The sequence below is a fragment of the Cornus florida genome, unplaced genomic scaffold, assembly GCF_030987335.1.
Source record: "Cornus florida cultivar Cherokee Brave unplaced genomic scaffold, ASM3098733v1 CherokeeBrave_3.0.0_Hap2_Chr02, whole genome shotgun sequence".
Lineage (NCBI taxonomy): Eukaryota > Viridiplantae > Streptophyta > Magnoliopsida > Cornales > Cornaceae > Cornus > Cornus florida.
In genome coordinates, this window is record NW_026775572.1 from 12,370,058 (window position 1) to 12,389,794 (window position 19,737).

General features: G+C 33.3%; 2 long non-coding RNA genes, 2 other non-coding genes and 1 pseudogene across 11 annotated transcripts; all 5 read left to right on the top strand.

Annotated features, from left to right (window-relative positions):
• Positions 1–1,647: 1,647 nt before the first annotated feature.
• Positions 1,648–5,437, top strand: LOC132293656 (uncharacterized). Of its 4 annotated transcripts, none has more exons than XR_009477872.1 (5): positions 1,648–2,102; positions 3,771–3,924; positions 4,062–4,212; positions 4,311–4,361; positions 4,782–5,437. It is a non-coding gene; the product is annotated as an uncharacterized LOC132293656 (long non-coding RNA). The 4 variants fall into 4 exon arrangements; XR_009477873.1 differs by having other exon boundaries at positions 3,771–3,907; XR_009477871.1 differs by lacking the exon at positions 3,771–3,924 and having other exon boundaries at positions 4,782–4,820; positions 4,936–5,437.
• On the top strand, positions 1,668–1,770 carry LOC132297714 (U6 spliceosomal RNA). The gene has a single exon (XR_009479380.1). It is a non-coding gene; the product is annotated as a U6 spliceosomal RNA (small nuclear RNA).
• A 2,129-nt stretch (positions 5,438–7,566) lies between the features above and the next one.
• LOC132297719 (U6 spliceosomal RNA) lies at positions 7,567–7,660 on the top strand (annotated as a pseudogene).
• A 104-nt stretch (positions 7,661–7,764) lies between these two features.
• On the top strand, positions 7,765–11,359 carry LOC132293657 (uncharacterized). Of its 5 annotated transcripts, none has more exons than XR_009477878.1 (5): positions 7,765–7,992; positions 9,693–9,846; positions 9,984–10,134; positions 10,233–10,283; positions 10,704–11,359. It is a non-coding gene; the product is annotated as an uncharacterized LOC132293657 (long non-coding RNA). The 5 variants fall into 5 exon arrangements; XR_009477875.1 differs by lacking the exon at positions 9,693–9,846 and having other exon boundaries at positions 7,786–7,992; positions 10,704–10,742; positions 10,858–11,359; XR_009477874.1 differs by lacking the exon at positions 9,693–9,846 and having other exon boundaries at positions 7,786–7,992.
• Positions 11,360–14,391: 3,032 nt separating this feature from the next.
• On the top strand, positions 14,392–14,494 carry LOC132297715 (U6 spliceosomal RNA). Its single transcript, XR_009479381.1, has one exon. It is a non-coding gene; the product is annotated as a U6 spliceosomal RNA (small nuclear RNA).
• The last annotated feature ends 5,243 nt before the right edge of the window (positions 14,495–19,737 follow it).

Here is a 19,737-nt window from a genome sequence, read left to right on the forward strand (position 1 = left end):
GCGATTGTAGGGGGACCTCCCCCACGTTAAGGTTACACCCCATCCTGACGCTCCCCTGACCCCGCCGTTTCCCAACCCCCTGGTGCCCCATTGTTTTGCACCCTGGAATACCGAACACTCAATCCTTGAAGAAGAAGAGCAACAAGCACAACCAAAGTCGTGCCATTCTTTCACAAATTATCTGAAGAAGAAGAGCAACAAACACAACCAAAGTCGTTCTTCCACAAATTATCTGAAGAAGAAGAATAACAATCACATCCAAAGTCGTGCAGTTCTTCAATAAATTCAACAAATTATCTGAAAACAAAGAACAACAAGTATATTCAAAGTCGCCATTCTTCGTCAAATTCAACAAAGAACAACAAGCATATCAAACTCATGCCATTTTTTCTCTGTGGTTGAACAAGTTTAAAGAATCACCAAACAACACTGTTCGAGATCAAACTTCGTCAGCCCTCGATCAAAAATTATTGGCGGTCTTCCTCAACTACAAATACTTGAAGAAGATTGTTAACAACCCGATTCAAGATCAAGTTCCAACAACCCTTGGATCCAACCAACAAAGGAGATCGAATCAAATGATATATATATATATTTTTTTTGTAAAGTTGTAGTCGAATTTTTATAAATCAATAACTTATTATTTGCCCCTATTTTGTTATTTAATTACGAATTTTGTATGTACAAGTAACAAAGAAAAAGATGAGGACAATAAGACAAATATAGCTTAACAGAAACCTCAAAAATTATAATTATAAATTGTGTAGTGTTTATGGTCTCTTTAAAAGTCATTTTCTTTCTTCTATAACTTTTCAATTTAAAAAAAAAAATATTTATAGACTTTGATAGATTCGTCTCTCATAAGAATAGATACTTAATATTCATAAATATTTATTTATTTCCATCTAATCCCAAAATTTGAGTGACATGAAGTTTGACATTAGTCATTCATCATTGTACACAAAATAACTAATATTTGGTAAATAGATATTTGAAGAGAAGATATGGAAACGAAAGTAATATGATGATAGGTCTCATGATTTAGTTGGAGTAAAAAATTGAAGGCCTACAAAGATAGAAAAACAGAGAGGGAGATGGAAACTATATATATATTTTTTGGGAGAGTGGGATTATTTTTGTTATTTAATTTATGAATAAATAAAAGTGAAATGTGTGCGTATAATTTTTGAGCTCCAATAAAAGCTTCCAATTTATTTTTTATTTGTTAAATGGATGGAAACAATTTTTTTTTCACTGCATTACCTATAATTTAAATTTTAATTAAACATACTTGTAAGAACGTCGTACAAATTAAAATTGATAGAACATATAATGTATTTATATTTTAAGAAAAATTATTTTATATGTACCTAAGTTTAGAGAAGAGCTCATGGAATTGTGAGCAATTTTTTTTTTTTTTTTTTCCTTTCTCCATTTCGTTTTGGGCAACTGACATCCAAATTGTATAAAGATATGGTGAAATTGAACAATTTTATAGGAATATAATGGTTAGATTGCAAAAGGTTGCAGACTATTTATGTAGAGTACAGTTGTAGGCTTTTAGTCTGTGCAAGGCACTTTTTTCGAAGAGATAACTTATTGTCCCACATCGGCTAGAAACTGGAAGTCTTTGGACTTAATATAGGTTTGGTTTACAACAGGCTAGTGTCCCTTCGGGGACATCCGATAAAATTGGAACGATACAGAGAAGATTAGCATGGCCCCTGCGCAAGGATGACACGCACAAATCGAGAAATGGTCCAAATTTTTTTTTCTTCCTTTTTTGCCACAATCTTTGGCATCTGCTTTTACAAAAACACCCTCCTAATTCGTCAGTTTCCCACAGTACCCCTGATTTTTTCCACGTGTCTTCTCATCCATCTTGAGACTGACCAGAAACTTTACCGTGGAGCTCCCTCTGCAACTCCCAACTCTCTCTTTCATCTCTGCGTTCCCCCCAACAATTTGTCTACTCTCTCTCTCTCTCTCTCTCTCTCTCTCTGGACATATAATAGATATATGTGTATATATTTACTCTATAAAATAATTGTTATGGTGACTGTTGAGGGCAACAATTCTAACCCTCGAAACCAAGGGGCAAGGTTAGTCATCTCTTCCCTTTTCACTCTCTATCAGCTTCTCTCCGTGGGTCTATGTATGTGCGTGGATATTTGTGCTTGATTTGGATTCTTTTTATGCTGTTGTTAGCGTTAGCATTTTGAGGTTAGGGTTCGTTAGCAGTTTTTTGCTTCAATAAATGTTTTGGCTTCTCTTGGAGTAGTAACATCACTAATTGCTTTGTTCTAAACCTTTTTTTTTTTAGGGAATTCATGAGTTTCTTTGCTTCCCCTTTTTTTTTGTGCGTTTCGGTGTATGATATTCACGTACTGACGTGCTTGTATCTTTGTCCTTTAATTGGTTTCTTCAATTCATCACAAATTTAAATGCCAACAATAACAGTGTTTGCTTAATTTCTATAATTAGGATGCCTAATTATATTAGTAAAACAGAAGTTGCCATTGCAATCGTCTTTTTCTCCTTTATCCTGCTTCATTCTTTGTTCGTAAATCATGGCATCTCAAATTCTATAGAAACTTTCTTTTCTTTTTATTGTTTTTATTTTAAACCAAATAACTGTACCAGACTGAACGAACCCAAAATTAATCATGGTAGAGCTAGTTTCTGCTTTGTTTTATTTTCGAGTAAGATTTTATGGAGCATATTTTTTTCCATCCTGTTTTGGGTTGACACAGAACCCAACCATCCCAAATTGATCAATGCCAAGCGTGAAAACACAAGTTTTAGTTGAGGGTAGTCACTAATATCGCAATACTCTTGTGGCCTCTATCATCAGGCCTTTGCAAAATTTGCTTTGCGGGAAAATCCATCCATTCTGTATATATTTCAGTTCAAAAGTAAGTTGGAAACTAAATTCAAATGATCATACTTACCCGTTGCAGATAAATCAATGGTAACAATTGAGTTAGAGATGCCATTTGTGATCATTTAGTGTTCATTGAAAATTTTAGCATGAAGGTGAACATTGTAAACCTTATTACTAGTGCATTGGTGTTGGAGGCCTACTGGACTTTCAAATTGAGATAATATTATGGTGATTTATTCTTAGTATTAAGTTTTAGTGAATGGTGGCTGTTGTTTTGCAATCTGGCACTATTGAAACTCAATTGTTGATCTAACCATTATTTGCGAACAAATTCTGTGGTTTATGATTGTCATATTTTAAGATCATAATTTCAGCCATTGCATATAGTATTTGTGCAATAATTTGCTAATGTCGTATGATATGGACAATGTGTGTTTTTTTGGCAGTTTTTTTAATCTATGATACTAGTTCACCATTCACTTTATAATCTATGATACCCGAAGGTGTGTGTTGTCTTGCTGCTTAATTCTGATCAAATTTGCTGGATTTACTCGGCAATGAATTAAACTTCTCTTAAGCCAATAATAATTTTGAGTACATTCTAATCAAACTAACTTCAAAGTTGTATTAGCTAAAAAAAAGTTGTATCTGTAAATATCCAGTTGGCGTGGCATCACAAGATAGTTAAAAATTAAGATAGTTCTAACTCTTGAACAATTTGGTTATAGATTATCATCTCATCATCACCTTTTTCCCGCCTATTGTTGAATTTGATTAGACATCACCATCTTGCTTGTTTTTATTGTTAGTTCAAAATCTGACCTCATATATAGAATATTTAGCAAGATTGCACTAGTTACTTGGTGTCATGGCTTATTTTGTAAAGAAAGGGACTATTGGGCTGGTAGGAGGCTTGGATGGGGCGCGGAACACTTGTGTCTCTTGGAGGAAACCTAAAATCTTGTATTGGTGAAGTAGCACTGTTGTTGCGCAAACCAGATGAGAATTAAATTTTGAGAATTTGTATGTCCTGCTAATTGGTATGCATCAAGTTGTATTGATTAAAGCATACCTCTCCTGTGGATTTAACTTAAACGTTTGGCATCTCACCTCCTTAAATTTAGCTTCTTTTCCTTCTTGTGCTCAATTTCTTTAAGCGTACTGCTCGTAACTGCAGAAAGAAGAAAGCTGTTCACAAGACAACCACCACAGATGACAAGAGACTTCAAAGCACCCTGAAGAGAATAGGGGGGAATGCCATTCCTGCAATTGAGGAAGTCAACATATTCAAAGATGATGATGTCTAATCTAGTTTATTAATCCTAAAGGTAACACCAGTTATGGCAGTAAACCTTGTATTTTCAGTGAATCCTTCTGCTCCTCTTACACAACTGATAACTTATTTTCTTTCATGTATCAATTCAAGCCTCTATTGCTGCCAACACTTGGGTGGTTAGTGGTTCTCCTCAGACCAAGAGTATGCTTTCTCCCCTGCTTTATAATTTATTGATCGTTTACTTACATTGTGTCTGCTACACATCTGTTATTTGCAGCAAAATTCAAATGACAAAATTGTGAAAGTAGCTTTTGGGTCATTTAATTCATTATATCTACAGCAAAATTCAAATGATAAAATTGTGAAAGTAGCTTTGGGTCATTTAATTTATTATATTTACAGCAGAATTCAAATGATAAAATTGTGAAAGTAGCTTTTGGGTCATTTAATTCATTATATTTACAGCAGAATTGAAATGATAAAATTGTGAATGTAGGTTTTGGGTCATTTAACTAATATTGTATCTCAACTGTTATTTCAATATGTATGTTTTGTCATCTGCTAGTTTTAGATTATTTTGACTAGAGATTTAATATTACCTTGAATTTTCTTCTGTTCCAGAATTGCAAGATATTCTTCCTGAAATTATTAATCAAATGGGTATGTACCTGTGTCTTTACAGCTATTTTTTGTTCCTGTTTATTTCCCTTCACTGGAACTCATAAGAGAAATGAAAAGATTGGTTAAATATGACCTTTTGTTTCATCTTTTTAAGACCTGATAACTTGGGCAACTTGAGGGATTAAGCTGGCAGAGCTGTTCCAAAAAGAGGCACCTGGTTCCGGAGCAGGTTCGGCCACGGCAACAGCACAAGAGGATGATGATAATGAGGTCCCAGAGCTTGTGGCTGGGGAGACCTTTGAAGCTGCTTGCTGAGGAGTGGAACAAGTCTTTACAAGATTTGGTCTATACAAAAGAGGGTCCAAAGTCCAAACGCTAGTTTCTGCATTTGTCTACCACACTCCGCCTCTTTTTCTGATCATATAACAGTTATATTGTAACTCAAGTATGTATGTAATTCGTTTAGATACTATGCTTGGAGCATCCACAGCCAAGCCTACTTTGGATAATGGCTTTTGCTGTGGCGAATGAAATAGTAGCGACAATTGCTTAAAGGGTCTTTGTGTCCATTTATGTTTTTAAAAGAAAAAGTGATGGTGTGGGTGGGGGGTGTGAAATAAATAGTGTATGTATTTGTTTCAGTTTTATTGTATATGTTTTATCAATTAATTAAAAAAAAAATCACAATTTAATTAATTAAAAAAGTCATTTAATTTGTATAAGAATTTAATTAAGTTTTCTGTTCTGAAAAATAAAAACAAACAATTGAAAAAACAAAATCATTTGATAAATAAAGTTTAAAAAATAATAAAATAATAAAGTTAAAAACAAGAAAGGAGTGCAGACAAACAAATAGGAGTCTTCAAAAACAGGTGTAGAGCCACGTCAGCCGTAGCTGCTGGCGTAACTCACACTTTAAAAAAAAGTATAGCAGTGTTTCACACCAAATGCTATGCTATGCTGTAAGAAGAAGAATTTTAAATTAAATACTAAAATTTTTGGGAGCAGAAAATCTCGTTCCAAGATTATACTACCGCGGTCCACTTCTATATCTTTATAAATTAAATGACAAAAATAACTTCCAAATTGTTTCATACATAACCTTTTTTCTCTCTCCTCTTTGGTACGACCCTTCATCTATTTTGCTGTTTCTCCTCTCTTCCTACCATCTTTCCCCTCCTATTAGCATTTAGATTGCCTTCAATATATTAAAACACAAATTATTGTCAACATATCAACTTAAAATAATAATAAAAAAGAGAGATTAATAAGAGCAATACAGTAAGAAGTTGAAAAAGAACCCATACCAAAGAAAGAATGGAAACCAAATAACTTTGACAATGTTAACACGAAAATGGGGACAATAAGACAAATATGGACTAATAGAAATCTCAAAAGTTATAATAATAAATTGTGTAGTGTTTATGGTTTATTTAAAAGTTATTTTCTTTTTTCCATAGCTTTTCAACTTTAGAAATTTTTTTTTTCCTAATTGCACAGAGTAGGTATAATTTTTCCGAACTTTGATAGCTTCGTCTCTTGATAGAAATAGATACTTATTAATGTTCTTAAATTTTTATTTATTTATTTCCATGTAATCCCAAAAATTGACTTAAAAAGGCTAAGTGACATAAGTTTGTCGGAATTATACATTACTCATTCACCATTGTACAAAAAATAATTAATACTTGGAAAATAGATATTTGTAAATGGTGTACAAAAATAATTAATACTTGGTAAATAGATATTGGTAAATGGTAGGCGTTCGCTATTCAATTGGAGTAAAAACAACAAGCATACAAAAGAGAAAGAGAAGAAATGAAAACGAGAGTAATTTGATGGTAGGTCTCATGTTTTAGTTGGAGTAAAAAATGAAAGACCTACAAAGTAGGAGTGCACACGGTTCTGGTTCTCATGGTTCCGGTCGGAACCATTCACGACGGTTCCTTGAAAACGGAACCGGAACCGTAGAACCGATTCGGTTTTATGAGAACCGTTAACTGCTTGATTTTTTTTTCTTTTTTGCAGTATTATAAGTTGTAATACTGAAATGTTCCCCGAATTTAACACTGAAATGTTGTAAGTTGTAACTTGTAACTCAGTAGTGTTTCATAAAATTAAACACTGATATCACTTTTTCTTAAAGTAATATGATGATAGGTCTCATGATTTAGTTGGAGTAAAAAACTGAAGGCCTACAAAGATAGAAAAACAGAGAGGGAGATGGAAACTATATATATATTTTTTGGGAGAGTGGGATTATTTTTGTTATTTAATTTATGAATAAATAAAAGTGAAATGTGTGCGTGTAATTTTGGAGCTCCAATAAAAGCTTCCAATTTATTTTTTATTTGTTAAATGGATGGAAACAATTTTTTTTTTCACTGCATTACCTATAATTTAAATTTTAATTAAACATACTTGTAAGAACGTCGTACAAATTAAAATTGATAGAACATATAATGTATTTATATTTTAAGAAAAATTATATTTGTACCTAAGTTTAGAGAAGAGCTCATGGAATTGTGAGCAATTTTTTTTTTTTTTTTCCTTTCTCCATTTCGTTTTGGGCACCTGACATCCAAATTGTATAAAGATATGGTGAAATTGAACAATTTTATAGGAATATAATGGTTAGATTGCAAAAGTTTGCAGACTATTTATGTAGAGTACAGTTGTAGGCTTTTAGGCTATGCAAGGCACTTTTTTTGAAGAGATAACTTATTGTCCCACATCGGCTAGAAACTGGAAGTCTTTGGACTTAATATAGGTTTGGTTTACAACAGGCTAGTGTCCCTTCGGTGGAACGATACAGAGAAGATTAGCATGGCCCCTGCGCAAGGATGACACTCAAAAATTGAGAAATGGTCCAAATTTTTTTTTCTTCCCTTTTTGCCACAATCTTTGGCATCTGCTTTTACAAAAACACCCTCCTAATTCGTCAGTTTCCCACAGTACCCCTGATTTTTTCCACGTGTCTTCTCATCCATCTTGAGACTGACCAGAAGCTTTACCGTGGAGCTCCCTCTGCAACTCCCAACTCTCTCTTTCATCTCTGCGTTCCCCCCAACAATTTGTCTACTCCTCTCTCTCTCTCTCTCTCTCTCTCTCTGGACATATAATAGATATATGTGTATATATTTACTCTATAAAATAATTGTTATGGTGCTGTTGAGGGCAACAATTCTAACCCTCGAAACCAAGGGGCAAGGTTAGTCATCTCTTCCCTTTTCACTCTCTATCAGCTTCTCTCCGTGGGTCTATGTATGTGCGTGGATATTTGTGCTTGATTTGGATTCTTTTTATGCTGTTGTTATCGTTAGCATTTTGAGGTTAGGGTTCGTTAGCAGTTTTTTGCTTCAATAAATGTTTTGGCTTCTCTTGGAGTAGTAACATCACTAATTGCTTTGTTCTAAACCTTTTTTTTTTTAGGGAATTCATGAGTTTCTTTGCTTCCCCTTTTTTTTTGTGCGTTTCGGTGTATGATATTCACGTACTGACGTGCTTGTATCTTTGTCCTTTAATTGGTTTCTTCAATTCATCACAAATTTAAATGCCAACAATAACAGTGTTTGCTTAATTTCTATAATTAGGATGCCTAATTATATTAGTAAAACAGAAGTTGCCATTGCAATCGTCTTTTTCTCCTTTATCCTGCTTCATTCTTTGTTCGTAAATCATGGCATCTCAAATTCTATAGAAACTTTCTTTTCTTTTTATTGTTTTTATTTTAAACCAAATAACTGTACCAGACTGAACGAACCCAAAATTAATCATGGTAGAGCTAGTTTCTGCTTTGTTTTATTTTCGAGTAAGATTTTATGGAGCATATTTTTTTCCATCCTGTTTTGGGTTGACACAGAACCCAACCATCCCAAATTGATCAATGCCAAGCGTGAAAACACAAGTTTTAGTTGAGGGTAGTCACTAATATCGCAATACTCTTGTGGCCTCTATCATCAGGCCTTTGCAAAATTTGCTTTGCGGGAAAATCCATCCATTCTGTATATATTTCAGTTCAAAAGTAAGTTGGAAACTAAATTCAAATGATCATACTTACCCGTTGCAGATAAATCAATGGTAACAATTGAGTTAGAGATGCCATTTGTGATCATTTAGTGTTCATTGAAAATTTTAGCATGAAGGTGAACATTGTAAACCTTATTACTAGTGCATTGGTGTTGGAGGCCTACTGGACTTTCAATTGAGATAATATTATGGTGATTTATTCTTAGTATTAAGTTTTAGTGAATAGTGACTGTTGTTTTGCAATCTGGCACTATTGCCATGAGATCTTGCAATTTTTCTATGGTTATTCAAACTCAATTGTTGATCTAACCATTATTTGCGAACAAATTCTGTGGTTTATGATTGTCATATTTTAAGATCATAATTTCAGCCATTGCATATAGTATTTGTGCAATAATTTGCTAACGTCGTATGATATGGACAATGTGTGTTTTTTTGGCAGTTTTTTTAATCTATGATACTAGTTCACCATTCACTTTATAATCTATGATACCCGAAGGTGTGTGTTGTCTTGCTGCTTAATTCTGATCAAATTTGCTGGATTTACTCGGCAATGAATTAAACTTCTCTTAAGCCAATAATAATTTTGAGTACATTCTAATCAAACTAACTTCAAAGTTGTATTAGCTAAAAAAAAGTTGTATCTGTAAATATCCAGTTGGCGTGGCATCACAAGATAGTTAAAAATTAAGATAGTTCTAACTCTTGAACAATTTGGTTATAGATTATCATCTCATCATCACCTTTTTCCCGCCTATTGTTGAATTTGATTAGACATCATCATCTTGCTTGTTTTTATTGTTAGTTCAAAATCTGACCTCATATATAGAATATTTAGCAAGATTGCACTAGTTACTTGGTGTCATGGCTTATTTTGTAAAGAAAGGGACTATTGGGCTGGTAGGAGGCTTGGATGGGGCGCGGAACACTTGTGTCTCTTGGAGGAAACCTAAAATCTTGTATTGGTGAAGTAGCACTGTTGTTGCGCAAACCAGATGAGAATTAAATTTTGAGAATTTGTATGTCCTGCTAATTGGTATGCATCAAGTTGTATTGATTAAAGCATACCTCTCCTGTGGATTTAACTTAAACGTTTGGCATCTCACCTCCTTAAATTTAGCTTCTTTTCCTTCTTGTGCTCAATTTCTTTAAGCGTACTGCTCGTAACTGCAGAAAGAAGAAAGCTGTTCACAAGACAACCACCACAGATGACAAGAGACTTCAAAGCACCCTGAAGAGAATAGGGGGGAATGCCATTCCTGCAATTGAGGAAGTCAACATATTCAAAGATGATGATGTCTAATCTAGTTTATTAATCCTAAAGGTAACACCAGTTATGGCAGTAAACCTTGTATTTTCAGTGAATCCTTCTGCTCCTCTTACACAACTGATAACTTATTTTCTTTCATGTATCAATTCAAGCCTCTATTGCTGCCAACACTTGGGTGGTTAGTGGTTCTCCTCAGACCAAGAGTATGCTTTCTCCCCTGCTTTATAATTTATTGATCGTTTACTTACATTGTGTCTGCTACACATCTGTTATTTGCAGCAAAATTCAAATGACAAAATTGTGAAAGTAGCTTTTGGGTCATTTAATTCATTATATCTACAGCAAAATTCAAATGATAAAATTGTGAAAGTAGCTTTGGGTCATTTAATTTATTATATTTACAGCAGAATTCAAATGATAAAATTGTGAAAGTAGCTTTTGGGTCATTTAATTCATTATATTTACAGCAGAATTGAAATGATAAAATTGTGAATGTAGGTTTTGGGTCATTTAACTAATATTGTATCTCAACTGTTATTTCAATATGTATGTTTTGTCATCTGCTAGTTTTAGATTATTTTGACTAGAGATTTAATATTACCTTGAATTTTCTTCTGTTCCAGAATTGCAAGATATTCTTCCTGAAATTATTAATCAAATGGGTATGTACCTGTGTCTTTACAGCTATTTTTTGTTCCTGTTTATTTCCCTTCACTGGAACTCATAAGAGAAATGAAAAGATTGGTTAAATATGACCTTTTGTTTCATCTTTTTAAGACCTGATAACTTGGGCAACTTGAGGGATTAAGCTGGCAGAGCTGTTCCAAAAAGAGGCACCTGGTTCCGGAGCAGGTTCGGCCACGGCAACAGCACAAGAGGATGATGATAATGAGGTCCCAGAGCTTGTGGCTGGGGAGACCTTTGAAGCTGCTTGCTGAGGAGTGGAACAAGTCTTTACAAGATTTGGTCTATACAAAAGAGGGTCCAAAGTCCAAACGCTAGTTTCTGCATTTGTCTACCACACTCCGCCTCTTTTTCTGATCATATAACAGTTATATTGTAACTCAAGTATGTATGTAATTCGTTTAGATACTATGCTTGGAGCATCCACAGCCAAGCCTACTTTGGATAATGGCTTTTGCTGTGGCGAATGAAATAGTAGCGACAATTGCTTAAAGGGTCTTTGTGTCCATTTATGTTTTTAAAAGAAAAAGTGATGGTGTGGGTGGGGGGTGTGAAATAAATAGTGTATGTATTTGTTTCAGTTTTATTGTATATGTTTTATCAATTAATTAAAAAAAAAATCACAATTTAATTAATTAAAAAAGTCATTTAATTTGTATAAGAATTTAATTAAGTTTTCTGTTCTGAAAAATAAAAACAAACAATTGAAAAAAAAAAATCATTTGATAAATAAAGTTTAAAAAATAATAAAATAATAAAGTTAAAAACAAGAAAGGAGTGCAGACAAACAAAAAGGAGTCTTCAAAAACAGGTGTAGAGCCACGTCAGCCGTAGCTGCTGGCGTAACTCACACTTTAAAAAAAAGTATAGCAGTGTTTCACACCAAATGCTATGCTATGCTGTAAGAAGAAGAATTTTAAATTAAATACTAAAATTTTTGGGAGCAGAAAATCTCGTTCCAAGATTATACTACCGCGGTCCACTTCTATATCTTTATAAATTAAATGACAAAAATAACCTCCAAATTGTTTCATACATAACCTTTTTTCTCTCTCCTCTTTGGTACGACCCTTCATCTATTTTGCTGTTTCTCCTCTCTTCCTACCATCTTTCCCCTCCTATTAGCATTTAGATTGCCTTCAATATATTAAAACACAAATTATTGTCAACATATCAACTTAAAATAATAATAAAAAAGAGAGATTAATAAGAGCAATACAGTAAGAAGTTGAAAAAGAACCCATACCAAAGAAAGAATGGAAACCAAATAACTTTGACAATGTTAACACGAAAATGGGGACAATAAGACAAATATGGACTAATAGAAATCTCAAAAGTTATAATAATAAATTGTGTAGTGTTTATGGTTTATTTAAAAGTTATTTTCTTTTTTCCATAGCTTTTCAACTTTAGAAAATTTTTTTTTCCTAATTGCACAGAGTAGGGATAATTTTTCCGAACTTTGATAGCTTCGTCTTTTGATAAAAATAGATACTTATTAATGTTCTTAAATTTTTATTTATTTATTTCCATGTAATCCCAAAAATTGACTTAAAAAGGCTAAGTGACATAAGTTTGTCGGAATTATACATTACTCATTCACCATTGTACAAAAAATAATTAATACTTGGAAAATAGATATTTGTAAATGGTGTACAAAAATAATTAATACTTGGTAAATAGATATTTGTAAATGGTAGGCGTTCGCTATTCAATTGGAGTAAAAACAACAAGCATACAAAAGAGAAAGAGAAGAAATGAAAACGAGAGTAATTTGATGGTAGGTCTCATGTTTTAGTTGGAGTAAAAAATGAAAGACCTACAAAGTAGGAGTGCACACGGTTCTGGTTCTCATGGTTCCGGTCGGAACCATTCACGACGGTTCCTTGAAAACGGAACCGGAACCGTAGAACCGATTCGGTTTTATGAGAACCGTTAACTGTTTGATTTTTTTTCCTTTTTGCAGTATTATAAGTTATAATACTGAAATGTTCCCCGAATTTAACACTGAAATGTTGTAAGTTGTAACTTGTAACTCAGTAGTGTTTCATAAAATTAAACACTGATATTAGCCAGCCACTCAGGGTAAGCTCAATGTTTACAAGCAGGTTTGGATTTATGAGGATGCTGATGATGATTCAAATATGTATGTTCACCATGATATCATCATTCCAGCATTTCCCCTATGCACAGCACGGCTTGATTGCCCACTTAAAGGGTGGGGAAAAAGGTGTGACTTAACCAGATTTTTTGGTTGAAAACTATTTCTGTGCAAGCACATATACCTAGTTTCACCATTCCTTACTTAAGGGCATGGCGAATATGAGACTAATGAGAGATGCATATCCACTTTCTTTCAAGACAAGGCTCTACCTTTGGCCTTTTGTGTTTGTTTTATGCTTTTTGTTGCCTTTTCTGCCGAAAGTTTAGATGATTTTTAAATGTGATGTGGTTCTATCATCTACGATAAAAAATATAAAAAAAAACATATTCTTATTTTTAGAGATAAAGAAGCTATTATTAATGTATTCCTGAATGGTGATTACAATTGGAACATAAATTAGATTACAAATGGAACATAAACTACGTATTTAAGACTCTGAAAGGCTAAGATATAGCATATTTATTTTGATTTTGGAGGTTCGACTAGATCAAATGTTAATTTTCTATGACTTCATTATTATTCGGTCCATGGGAGGGGAGGTCATCACTTAAGGAGACACCTTGCTCAGAAATTTGACCTCCAGCCTTATCTTTACTTCTTTTTTTAGTATAAAATTAAATATATAATATATATTATATATATATACATATATACACACATATATATATATACGGTTCCGGTTCTTACCGGTTCCCACGGGCTGGAATCGGAACCGGGACCGTATGTACACGATTCCTAAATTTGGAACCTGAAACGGTTCCGGTTCTCACGGTTCCGGTTCCACGATTTCGGTTCTTTGGTGCACTCTTACTGTAAAGATAAAAAAAAAAAAAAAAGAGACGAAAAGGATATATATTTTTTTGGGAAAGTCATAGAAATCAAGGAGGAGAGAAAAAGGAGGAGTGAGGATAATTTTTGTCAATTAATTTATGAATAAATAAAAGTGAAGTGTTTGCGTACAATTTTGGATTGTTAATAAAAACTCTCAAATTATTTTTTACTTGCTAAATGGATGGAAACATTTTTTTTTTTTTTTTTTTTTTTCCTTTTTTCACTGCATTACCTATAATTTAAATTTTAATTAAACATACTTTTAAGAATGTCATACAAATTAAAATTGATAGAACATATAATGTATTTATATTTTAAGAAAAATTATATTTGTACCTAAGTTTAGAGAAGAGCTCATGCAACTGTGAGCAAATTTTTTTAATTTTTTTACTTTTTCCACTTCGTTTTGGGCAACCGACATCCAAATTGTATAAAGATATGATGAAATTGAAGAATTTTATTAGAATATAATACTTGGATTGCAAAAGTTTGCAGGCTATTTATGTAGAGTACAGCTTTAGCCTTTTAGGCTGTGCAAGGCACCTTTTTCGAAGAGATAACTTCTTGTCCCACACCGACTAGAAACTAAAAGTCTTTGGATTTAATATACGGTTGGTTCACAATAGACTAGCGTCCCTTCGGGGACATCCGATAAAATTGGAACGATACAGAGAAGATTAGCATGGCCCCTGCGCAAGGATGACACGCACAAATCGAGAAATGGTCCAAATTTTTTTTTTTCTTTTTTGCTCCAAATCTTTGGCATCTGCTTTTACAAAAACACCCTCCTAATTCATCAGTTTCCCACAGTATCCCTGCATTTTTCCACGTGTCTTCTCATCCGCATTGAGACTCACCAAAAGTTTACCGTAGAGTGTGTACCCTCAGCTTTCCCACCCCAACCACCCCCCCCCCTCTCTCTCTCTCTCTCTCTCTCTACACACACACACTCTCACACACACACACACACTATAAAATAGATATACGTGTATATTTACTCCATCAATATATTATAGTTATGGTGAGTGTTGAGGGCAGCGACTCACACATGATAGTTAGTTATCGCTTCCTTTCTCTCTCACACACTCTCTCTATATAAGTAAATATATATATTAAATATATATGTTTTTGCTTCTAAATTTTGACTCTTTAAAAACGCCACATCAATTTTTTCAAAAGATACGTCAGTAACTTTCGCTCTCCAAAAACATGCAATCCATTAGGGTTTCCGAATTTTTGCTTGCCAAAATAATAATAATAATAATAATAAATTTAATTTAATTTAATTTAAATTTTTTTTTTTTTAACTTTTCCTAAACGACTATATTCGTAACGGTTATATTTTTAGCGTCTATATTTGCAACAGCAATATTTTTCAATCAAATAATATTTTTCCAAATTATTAAAAAAATTACGATTGATATTAGAACTTGAAACAATACATTATCCATTATGAATTAAAAAAAATAAATTAAACAAAACAATTAAAAATAACTTAAACAATACAATATCCTAAATTGGAATAAGAAAATAAATAGACCAAGAATTACAAAATCCTATGGGAACTTTGGGGCGGACCGTGAATTCAAAGATGCCAATATCTCATTTTGTCGTGCAATAATCCAAACTTTCCCCGCTTCTATTGGTGCCGAATTTGGATCTGTTAACATGAGCTCATTCTCTTCAAGTCTCTGTTTCTCTAGAATCTCTAGCTGCCTTATCTTCTCTTTCTCCATTTTCTTACCTCTTATGCCACTTGGGCATCCTGCATTTTCTCCTGACGACTCTCAAAACTGGTGGTGATATTATTAAATTTCAAAACGAATGAAATTTGCAATTCATTCGCTGAATTAATTTTTGCTCGACACTGCTTCGCCGTTTTTCTTCCTGCTGGTCTTTGTAGTTGATATTCTTCCACATCGGGTGAATCATTTTCCCCTATGTGTGGTGATTCCTCAATTGAATTTTCATCTGTCGTGGCTGCATGACTTGACAGAGTAGATGGTAATGAGTGCCCAACAGACTAATTAATGTCAAAGTCAAATCCACTCCTATGCTGCGGCTCTTTTTTCTTTTTTCCTTTTCTCACTTGTTCGGCACAATGTGAATTCCATTTATTGTTATGCTTCAAGATCTTCCAGCAACTTTCTAACTTAAATTCATCACCTATTTGGCTACGAAACAAGTTTTTAGCTGCTATCATCTACACGAAAAAATTAATAAAAAATTAAAAACTGACTATTTAAAATATTTACGAGTTATATTTAAACAATAAATAACTTAGCATATCATCACTGTTGAAGCCGCTGGGATGATTCATTTATATGGTAGTCATGCAGCTGGAAAATTTGTTGATTTTTTATTGGATCACCAACCAACGATTCATCAAACCTTCATCCTTTTGCTTAGTTGGAACACCAATATGTAGTTTATATTGTTCCAGAATTCACTTCCATGACTTCTTCTTACTTTGGTCTGCCCCATAATCGCATTAGAGGTAATGGACATCCACGCCCAACATAAAGCCTCATCTCCAGCCTTGGTCCAATTAGTAGGTCGGATAGCCAGTTGTTTTGGCGGGGGTTTTGAGTTACTTGATTGTGGAACACTAGTACCACAATCATGATGAGAAGTTTGGGATGATTGATAAGAAGGTTGGGATGGTTGATGAGAAGGAAATTGAGAATCTCTTCCATAAAAATTGATATTGTCTTCTGAAAATGGCAAAAACTCATCGTTTGATGGGTTAAATTGGGTGTTGTAATAAAATAGATGTCGAGAATCTATGGAATCGAAATAACTTTGAAAATAATAACTAAGATTGAGAAAATAGAAGAAGAAATAAATTAAATGGTATATAATAGAGATGTGTTAGATGTGATGAGTGATGGTAGGAGTTGAGGTATTTATAGAGAGTTTAAAATTTTTAATTAAATTTTTATTTTTGAATAAAGTTAAAAAAATTTGAATTTTTAAACTTTTTTTTTAAAATTATAGCCGTTAAGGCACTATTTGTGTCAGCCAAACAGTACCTTAACGGCCAAATATACTATTTGGTCTACACATTTAAAATTTAAAGCAAAAATTTTTTTTAAAAAAAAGCCAAATTTTAAGGGAAAAAACAAAAAAAAAAAAAAAAAAAAAAAATTTAATTTATTTTTGGAGCAAATTTTTTTTTTTTTTTTTTGGGACAAACAATGCCTAAACAATATATTTTTTATTTAATGAATTTTATTTTTTTTATTACCCAAAAAAGAGCTCTAAATAACCTATTTTTAGGTTATTTCAAAAAAAAATTTCTGCCAAAAGGCACTGTTTGGTACTCAGAGCCGTTGCAAAATAAAACAAAAACTGTCTAATGCAAAACGGCGGACAAAAAAAAAATTCCAGCGATCACTAGTGGGCCCCAGTCCATTTAGTTAGGCCGCTACGAGGCCTTTAGTCCATTGGCTCACGAAAATTGGGCTTCCGCGAGCTCGCTGCAGAAACTCTAATTGTGATTCTCATGCCATTAGCAATTCTAATTTTTCTAGGGGAATGCATTAGTTTCTTTGCTTCCCCTTTCCTTTTATTTATGATCATATATGTGCTTGATTTGGGTTTTTTCTTTGCTGTTGTTATCGTTAGCATTTTGGGGTTAGGGTTAGGGTTCGTTCTAAGTTTTAAATTCAGAAGCAGTTTTTTGCTAATATAAAAGATAATTGTCTAAAAAGTAAAAACAGGCATTTTTTTTTTATAAAAAAAAAAAAAAAAAAAAAACAAAAACAAAGTTCTCATAAAACAATTGTTAGACTAGAGGGCGAAAACAGAGGTTTGAATTGAGGGCAGTCACTTTGTGAAATTAGTGTTTCGTTAAGTCAGCACGCAGTCTACCACACACTAATATCGCAATACCTCTTATGGCCTCGAACTTCAGGCATCTGCAAATTTTTCTTTAACTTTGGAGCATTCATGTGTTCTGACATTCCTTTATATCTTTTAGTACAAAAGTAAGTTGGAAACGAAATTCAAATGATCTAACCTACCAGTCGCAGATAAATCAGTGTTTACAATTGAGTTAGACATGCCATTTGGGTTCATTTAGGGTTCATTGAAAATTCTAGCATGAAGATGAACATTGTAAACCTTATTACTAGTGTATTGGTGTTAGAGGGCTACCGAACTTGCGGTTGAGATAATATCAGGGTGATTTATTCTTAATAAGTTCCATTGACTGTAAACTGTTGTGTTGCAATCTGGCACTATTATCATGGCATCTTGTGACTTTTCTATGATTATTCATTCTGAATTGTTGATCCAACCATTATTTGTGCGCGAATTCTCTAGTTTGTGATTGTCATTTTTTAATATTGTAATTTCAACCAATGCATATAGTCTTGATAAATAATTTAAGACCATAAAATTCCTCCAGACGGACTTGATGCAACGATTTGCTAATGTCATCCGATATGGATAGTGTATGTTTTGTGGCAGTCTTCGTAATCTATGATACTAGTTCACCATTCACTTTATAATCTCCACATATAAAAATTATTTTTGAATAAATTAATTAGTAATGACCATGTTTAAAGTATTAAGAAAACCAAACTGTTAGGGATCGAATAAATTGCTCTGTGATAGGCTACTCGTTAACTGTACATATTTACCTTTGTGTTTTACCCACATTGTATAATGTTAAGTCACATACATCAATATTTGTATGTCTTCTTGCTATTATTGTGGTAATAGTTACTAGGAAAAAAAATTGTGGTAATAGTGAAGGTACATAATAATTCGTGACCGGAATTTGTGTCGCATTTCAAACCAAACCTTGCAACCGAATGTGCAATGCGCACACTTACACGCGCATATATATACTTTAGAAATGTTAAAGCATGCACAAACATGAAGTTTGTGTTGTCTTCTTACAAACCACTGGTAGACAAACATATTACATATATGCCTCCTGGTTTATATTGAAGGAAATTCACGCATATTACAATTTCTTTCCGTTGAAAAGAAATGCAAGTTATTCAGGAAAAAAACAAAGTTAGTTTTTTTTGACCGAATCCGTTACACCATGTTCACAACCACTATTGCGAAACTTACAATAGTGTAGGTTCTTAAATATAATTCATTATCTTTTTAATACATAGTTGTTGGATTTACGCAATAGCAGTATTACTCGTATTGGCATCTTTGCAGGTTAATGGTCGATAATGTTAGGATAAAAGGTCAAGCTATGGGAATTCATGGATTGGTGTGGAATGCTAATGATTGGGCCACACAAGGAGGGAGAGTGAAGACTAATTGGAGTCACCCCGTCGTTTCAACATTCCAATCGTTCGAGGTCGATGCCGGAAAATGATGACGCAAAGTGTGGTAAACTAGGACGGTTCTGGTCATGATTGGGTTAAACAGGCACAGAAGCCACCAAGCACTTGGTCTATGACTATTGTAAAGGACACAGTTCGGTTCACTGAGATGCGTAGGAGTGCCTGGGTTAGCTCTGGAATGCAACCATCATCCCCACCACTAAGTTAGGCCGAGAGTTTGGCGTTTAGTTTAAGAGAGTTGTGCCTATCTTTTGCTAAACAGCATTGCAAATTTTGAAGTATCAAATCTGATTATCAGTTCTCAATAGCCATACTTACCACTTCATGTGCCTACTGCATTATTTTTATTTGACCGAAGTGGCAAAGTACGTATTTGTCTGGGCAAAATAATTTTCCTTCCAAAAGTGGTAAAGTTTGAAATAAAATGAGGATAAGAGAATCGGGACTTGCTCGATGTATGTTTTTCATAATTACAATTTATTTAAATATATACAGTATTTTTTATAACAAGTTAATTTTTATTTTACACATTGTATTCAGTTAATTAAGAAAACCATTTTCTCTTTTCTTTCTCCTTACTATTTTTTTTTTCTAAATAAGATGAAAGAATTATTATTATTGTTGTTTTTCTAGTGGGGTTTTATTACGCGTACATAGTGGAGA